Source organism: Coenobita brevimanus, chromosome 60 (assembly GCF_032717465.1).
Source record: "Coenobita brevimanus isolate Jiangsu-jjx chromosome 60, ASM3271746v2, whole genome shotgun sequence".
Lineage (NCBI taxonomy): Eukaryota > Metazoa > Arthropoda > Malacostraca > Decapoda > Coenobitidae > Coenobita > Coenobita brevimanus.
The window spans coordinates 31738399-31746795 of NC_137013.1; positions in this window are offsets into that span (position 1 = coordinate 31738399).

An 8397-nucleotide genomic window follows, 5' to 3' on the forward strand; every position below is an offset into this window, starting at 1 on the left:
CGCCATCGGGAAAGCCCTGGGACTGGCTGAATCAACAGTGAGAACAGTGTGGAAGAACCGTGATGCCATAAGGGCTCTAGTGAAGACATATGGTGCCTCTGACCTAGACAGCCGTTCACGGGTTGGAAATCATGCGATGATACTAATGGAGCAGTATCTTGCCACCTTCATAATGAGGAAGGAGAAGGAAGGTGTTCCACTGAATGGAAGATTTTTTTGGAACCAAGCCCAGCTCTTTTACAAGGCAGCATCTCGCAAGTTAAATGTGGACAAACCTTTCAAGGCATCAGTTGGATGGCTGGACCGTTTTCTCAAGCGCAAGGAACTCCGTCATGTCAAAGTGTCTGGTGAACGTGCCTCTTCCGACGAGCTGGCCATGAGAGACTAGCCTGTGATATTTAGAGCGCTTCTTGAAGAGGGACAATAAACCAAGGACCCTATCTACAACGTCAGTGAAACGTCGTTATACTTCAAGGCCATGCCCAAATCAACTTTCGTCGCTAAAAGACAGAAACAAGCCCCTGGTCACAAGCTCCAGAAGTGTAAGGTGATGGTAATGTTCGCTGTAAACCCGTCTGGGAGCCACAAGATGAGGCCAGTTGTTGTACACACAGCTTCACACCCAAGGTGTTACAAAAACCTCAGGAACATGGACGCAAGTGGCGTGTACTGGTACAAGTCTGCAAACGGTTGGATGACCAGGAACATTATGGCAGACTGGTTAACGAGGCGCTGTGTCCCTGATGCCAGGGCCAAGTGTTGGGAACTTGGCATTCCACTTAAGATGCACCAAGTCACCCTCCATACCTAGAAGATCTGCACAAGGATTGTCGTGTTGTGTTTCTGCCGCTCCGCATGACGTCACTAGTGCAGCCACTGGATCAAGAACTGATCCCCACTGTGAAGCACTTCTACCAAAAGCAAATGTATGACTACCTACGCAGGAAGACCGACACACAAGAGGAGCTTCATGCCCTACAAGAAGATCACGACGAAGACCTCGATGAGGCACCTGCTCCCGTTCCATCTCTGCCAGCAGCTGTATCCCGTCCTGCCACAGGTGACATGACTGTTGAGACATTTTGGCGTCATTTTACAGTGAAGGATGCAGTTGAATTTCTCCTACAAGCCTGGCATCAGATTACACCTGCAACGGTGAACCATGCGTGGCGAATGCTCATGCCTCACTTATGCACGACCCAGGAGACGACCATTCAACCACTGGACGAGACTGAGGTAGCAACACTGACTGCAGCACAAGCTGTACCAGGTTTCAAGGACGTTACATTGGTGGACATACGAGAAGTGCACGTTGTAATGAAGAACAGCCTCCCGAGGAAGTGTTGCAACGGATAGACGAGGCTGGCCAGAGCCTGATGCCAGGCAGAGTCAAGTTGAGCAGCCTAGTGTGATGGAGGGGAATACAGTACAGAGCTGTGTATGTCAAGAATAAGCAAGATCATTGCTGTCGTGGATAAGCTCAGGGAAGAGGTGAAGGAACAGGAAGTGAGCAGCCTAAGAACGGAGGAAGTTCTGGTTGGTATCGACAACTCTTCCGTTTCTACACAGACAGGCACAGGCAAGAAATAAACAGAAGAAGACAGATGCTCATAACAAGTTACACACAGCGGGCTCATGTTAGTGAAATTGAGGAACCAGCTACATCGTCTGCTCCTGTTCCTGTTGAGGATGAAGAGGGTGCGATGTCAGAAGTGTCAGCATTGGACTTCGAGGGATTTATGGCCGAAGTGAGTGACTTTGAGGCTCCTGGGGAAGGTGCTCAAGAGGAGTCTGTGGAGGGAAGTGTTGGTGCGGTGGGAGGTGCAGCAGGGGGTGCGGCACTGTAAGTGTTGCTGCGCCTCTGAACTCCTGTTATTTAAGTCCATCAGGCCTGTTGTCTACTGTTGTTAAGGTGACTACCCATATTTTTGTTATTGTAGCTATATCTGTAGTTCAATATCTGAAAAATTTGACCTTTATTATGTCTCTAAGGGCCAAAAAATGTCCAGGCATGAGGGGGTACCGCCCATATGTAATTTTTCCCATATGATTATGTATTCACAGTGCGCGAATTCTCAGTGTGCGAGGTTGTGGACTGCCCAATCTCTCGTGCACTGTGTGAGTCTGCTGTATATAGATTATAGTAATTTCCCCATTTTATTGCTTGATATAGCGAAAGGAAAGAGATTCACAATTTTATTCTAGTCTCAGCCACATATTCTCTTTGCAATCTTTTTCTTTGATTGGTCAGTGTAAATACATTTTTTATGATAGGATGCTGGTTGTAGTGTTATTTTCAAGCTGAATAGTTGTACTTTGTCGTAGTATGTTCAAAAAAGGAAAACAGAAAATATAAAAAGTCAAAATGATGAGTTGAAGTTAGGCAAAAACCAGAAATTTTATTCCTTGCTGTAGAAAAATTTTCGCCAAGAATAAACTGATAAAGAAACAAAGCCATGAGTCAGACCAGCTGTGCAGTACCGCCAAGCATAGAGCAACCATTCCTTTACGTCAGGCTCAAGTCTCTGTTATGATTCGCAAACGTGATGTATGATGAATATTTTACAAAAGTTTCGTAAAATGACGATTAAAAGCGTAATCGGAATCTCTGAGGTTGGATATGAAATGATGATCAAAATTGTCATTGGAATCTCAAAGGGTTAACTTGTAATTTTTATATGTTCTCCGTATTTTAGACTTGAATGTATGTCTGTTCCAGATTCTTATTTTTTAAGTATGAAGCCTATTGTGTTGGACGTTAATGTTTAAAATTTTAACATACCTTTTTTGGAATATATTATATTTGTTTTGAAGATTTTCACAGATGTACTGTACTGTTGTCTTAACAGTCAGCTGACATTATGGTCAGACCCCAAGACCTCCCAGGAATACACTGTGTTTGATTGGCTACCTGTCAGGGGCCCTGGAAGAGTGGATGAAATATCTAGCAGAGCAGTTAAAAAGGCCACAGAATATTGTGCAAGTGCAGGATTTAGTGGAAATGATGTAATTGGAGAGAGAGAGAGAGAGAGAGGAGTAGGGTTCTGGTAAAAAGAATCATAGATGGTGATGTAGATATGTGAGTGGAATTGATGAAGCTCATGTGGTGGGTAAGGAGTCAGGCAGAGTTGGAAAGAGAAAGGGAGGTTCTGGATTACAGTATGGTTACAGGTATAAAGGCAAGAAGAAGAAAACAACAATTTTTTTTTTTTTTTAAGGTAGGGATAAGAAATAGCCTTTTTTATTTTTCTTCTTCTTCTTCTTCTCCAGAACAAGTACTAATAAGTTAATATTTGAAGGAATGAGTAATTTAAACTCAAGGGTATTTTGAATTGAAAGTACTACTGATATTTGTACTCATGTATTTTATTTATTTTTTTTTTTTCAATGCTAGTTTCAGTTTAAGCACAGGGCATGCAGGTCAGTGTTCTGTAGTGGATATATGGAGAGCAACACTCTGAGGTGATACAGACATATGGACAGAATGTAGGAAGATTCTATCTATCTCTGTCTATAGCGGGACCCGCTAATCCCCCAAAGGGTGGCACAGACAAAACGCCTCCGAGTCGCTCTATCACCCACCATTTGAGTGCCCTCCCCCAGCTCACTCCTCCCTTCCTCATATACCTCTCAATTCAATCCCTTCACCTCATCCTCAGTCTCCCCCCCCTCCCTCTCCCTCCCTCCATTTCACCTACATACACCCTCTTAGTCAGTCTTTCATCCTCCATTCTTGCCACATGTCCAAACCACCTCAGTGTATTTCAGATTTTCTCAGTCACATCCACATCCACCCCACAACGTTCTTTCACTTCTTCATTCATCGGCCTGTCCCTTCATGTCACTCCACATGCTCCTCCCAGGTAACTCATTTCCACTGCTTTCACTCTTGACTTGTTCCCCTCTAGCAGGGTCCATGCCTTGTTTCCATATGTCAGGGTAGGGATCACAATACTGTCATGCAGTGAGTTCTTAACTTCCATACTCACCTCCCTATCTCTCATCACCACTTTCAGTGAACCAACAGCCTTCCTTCCCTGCTGTACGCTTTAAAGCCCTTCATCCCCAGAACTTCCATCCTTACTCATCACACTACCCAAGTACTTGAATGCACTCACATTCTCCATATCCTCACCATCCAACCTCACTGTGCATTCTTTGACTTCATTCATCTCAAACACCATAACATTACTCTTGTTTACATTAACTTTCAGATTCCTCTTCTTACACTCTGTCCCAAATTCATTCATCAAACCTTGCAACTCCCATTCATCTTCACTCAACAATACTGTATCATTAGCAGACAGCAACACCGGAATCTTCCACACCTCACCCTCATTCATTAGAGCTACCCCCACATCCACTGCCCTACGTTGCACCTCCTTTACAACCCCATCCATGAATATATTAAACAGCCATGGAGACATCACACATCCCTGTTTCAATCCCAGATTTAGATCAAAGAACTCACTCAATCAGCTCACCATCTACTCGCACCATAGCCCTAGCTTCCACGTACATACTCTTCACAGCACTCATCAAGATCCCATCCACTCCATATATTCTTAATACCTTCCACATACCTTGCCTATCTACTCTGTCATATGCTTTCTCCAAGTCCATGAAGGCAGCATACACTTTCTTTCCCTTCTCTAGATACTTCTCCACTAAACATTTTAGAACAAATATCTGATCTACACACGCATTTCCCCATCTTAAATCCCCCATGTTCTCCTCCAACTAGCTTCTCTGTTATATGTCTAACCCTATCAATAAGTATTCTACCAAATACTTTTCCAATCACACTAAGAAGGCAAATTCCCCTATGGTTACCACATTCTGTACTTCTCTCTTCTCTTTTCCTTTGTATAAAGGAACAGTTATACTTGATTTCTAGTCCTCGGGAACCCTTCCCCCTTCCCAAGCCAATCTACACAACTTCCATATCTGCTTCACAACAATCTCATCCCCATACTTCAGCATTTCACTACACACTCCATCAATTCCTGGGGCCTTTCTCATCTTGATCATCATTGCTTCAACTACTTCTGCCCTACTGATCTCTTCCTCCCTCCTCTCATCTCTTCTCCCAGCCATTCCCCAACCACTTATACTTGCACTGCTATCACTCTCTGCAATCAACAAATCCTCAAAGTGCTCTTTCCATCTCCTCATTTTCTCTCTCTTTGCCAGCAATCTATTATTCCCAGCTTTCACTCCCCTACTATTTCCCTTTTCACACTGACAAGAAAAGTGTGTGATACTGTAATGAGGTAATGGGACAGAGAAAATGTGTTATGAAGAGGTATTAAGTGGTACTCGAAAGGGAAGATGCATGTAAACAGGAGGAGAAAGCTGAGCAGTTTATATGTGAGAAAGTTGGCAAGTAAAATGACTGAGTGAGGTGAAAAGATGTGAAAGGATAGAGCAATGGACAGCTTTGAGAGGCTTTTGCCATGGCCTTCACCTTCAGGAGGGAGCAGAACATCAGTGACATAGAGAAGATAGGTGGACAGTTTATTTTGATGTGTTACATTTTAATTTCTATTGTGCTTGTGGTAGTTTTATATTATGAGTTTTGGTCATGCCTGTTGCAAGTTGATACTGTAAATTAAGTAGAAGAAAAGCAGATTCAGTGCTCAGATTTCAGGATGAATATGCTGGCCCTGTGTTACAGTTGTATTACCTGTCACGTCCCGGCTGATTTCCCCCCTCCGATACTCCCCAATCCCGAGCTACTTTGGAAAAAAAAAATTTTGACTAAAACATCCACTTTTGTTGAGAAACAAAGGAAAATCACCAAGAAAGGGCTTACCGGGGTCCATAAGTGGTCAGAACAGGTGAGCCTCTCTGCGTCAGGTATCATTCTGTCACTGACGTGTCAGGCTCTAACGTTTTCTATGGTAGGTAATTTTGGGAGAAACAACAAAGAACACGTCTACATTTATTGATTTGGAACTAATAAACAATCACAACAACAATATAATGGTTTTCAGTGAGATATGTAGGAAAAATAAGCATTGTTCCATTGCGCGAGCATAGCAATTTTGGTCACATTGGTTACATGGTTGTCGCTAAGTTTCTTATTTCAGGAAGCGTATCATTTTTTCTACTTGCATAATACAGTTTCAATGACATTTTACCATTTTTGACCTTATGTAAATGTTTTCAGTTGTTTACATTCATTACAATGATATTTAGCATAATGATTGCTCATATTTGCCTACTCACTGCACTCGCTGTGATTCTTCTCTGAACATACATTACCTTTTTTTTTACTTTCATATTATTGTTTCCATGACATTATACCATTTTTCAACCAATGTCAATATTTTCACCTATTTACATTCCTTACGTGGATATTTAGCGTAATGCTAGCGCATATTCACGTAGCAAGCACACTCACTACCACTCGTGTTTCAACTTATATTTTATTTCTTCACTTCCAATATACTTCCCTACTTACATTACACTCGTTTCCACTTTATACTACTATTTACATATTTACGGGCCTTATTTATTACACTGAGCATCAGAATATCGCATCTTTATACACTCGCTAGGAATGTTTTGACTTAGAATATATTTATGCACCTATATAATAATTTTCCACTTACATTACACTCGTTTCCACTTTATACTACTATTTACTTATTACGAGCCTTATAATCACACTGAGCATCTGTATGTCGCATATTTTCCTGAGTATGAACGTCATATCACATTCACACCATATTAGTAGTGCATCAAGGTGTGATATTCCCTGAAACAAGGGTGAATGCAGAGACCCACATTACACTCAATGCACTCATAGTGGGTGTCTTTTCTCTGAGGTGTGGGTCTCACACGGGAATTACCACACACATGACACCTGCATTGGGGCCTAGGTCTATTTGGCTGGGGAGGTATAGGAATGGCAAAATGGCAGGCAGAAATTCTCGGGAGTTTAGGCGGTAGGGGCAGTGCATGTGCGTTGTTGGGTCCTCTCGACCATATACTGGGCTATGATCTCACGGCCAAGCTCCCTCACAAACCCTTCAAAGGTTTCCTGCACTCCTGTTGTCATGGCGTGCAGGTGGTGGCAATTGAAGGCAGTTATATCGAGCAGGTGAAAGAAGAGCTTCTTGTACCACTTCTTCATGGTCCTGGCACACTTGACAGTGGATATCATGGAGTCAGACTGGTCCACCTGCTGTATGTTGATGTTATAATCCAGCACACACTCAGGTTTCCAGATGCGGCGCCTCCTTTTGCTGCGGTAATCCTCAGACTCTGTACGGTGCATCAATGGGCGGTGAACCATGGACAAGAGGCAGACTTCTCTCTTGTGGTTCCACACTGCAGCTAGGATGTTGTTAGCCTTGAAGAAGACCACCTCATTTTTGTCTAGTTTCCACTCCACCTTGACCATGTGACGCTGATTCACCTTGACGGTACCATAGAGTCCCATGTCATGCAGGTGTAAATAACGAGCGAGAAGAGGGCTAGTGTACCAGTTATCCAGGTAGAGGATGTGACCACGATGAAGGTACTCTTCAATCATTGTCTTTACCACTGCTCCAGACAGTCCAATACTCCAATCTTCTATTATGTCTGTCTGTGCACCAGTGGACTAGACTATGTCTTGCACATAACCAGTCCTACAGTCACATAACAAAGATCTTGAACCCAAAACGGTGCCTTTTGCTGGGTATATACTGGTGAAAAAAAATATTGCCTCTCCACAACACGAGATGCTCATCTATGACAAGGTCTCTGTAGGGATAAAATGAGGAACGGAATGTTTGCCGCAGGTGTTCAAAAATCAGCCTAATTCACCTCATCAGTGTCCTTTGCATTGGCACAATCATCAGCATTGTAAAAGTGGAGGCGGCATAGAATTTGCTGAAACCGATTATGGCTCATGATCTTGCCAAATATAGCGTCTGCATGAGAGTGTCCATAGTCCAGTATGACAGAATTCTGTTTTTACGTAAAATACCTATCAAAAGTACCTGGGCAAAAAATACAAACATCTCTGCCAGGGAGACAGGGTAATCATAAATGATCGAATGCCTGCTCCTTGTGCCCAGTCGTTCACTCTCACGGCGCTGGCTGCTAGCAAAACGGTTGGTTTGTTCCACAATCTGCTCCATAAAACCCCCACCGAAGAACAGGTGGAAAAAATTCAGCCTGGTGGAGCCACGGTGAATCCCAGGAGCCATGCAGCCAGCATGCCCCTGCTCAGTGAAGGTGTGAATGATGGGAGAGAAATCACTGCCATCTTCCCAATTCCAACTCACATTACCATCGCCCCCATCGTTCCCATTGTCGCCTTCGTCGGGGTGGGGAGGAGATGCTGGTGGGGGAGGTTGGGGAGGAGTGCGGAGGGCTTCCCCACTCGCACTCCTCTTCCCT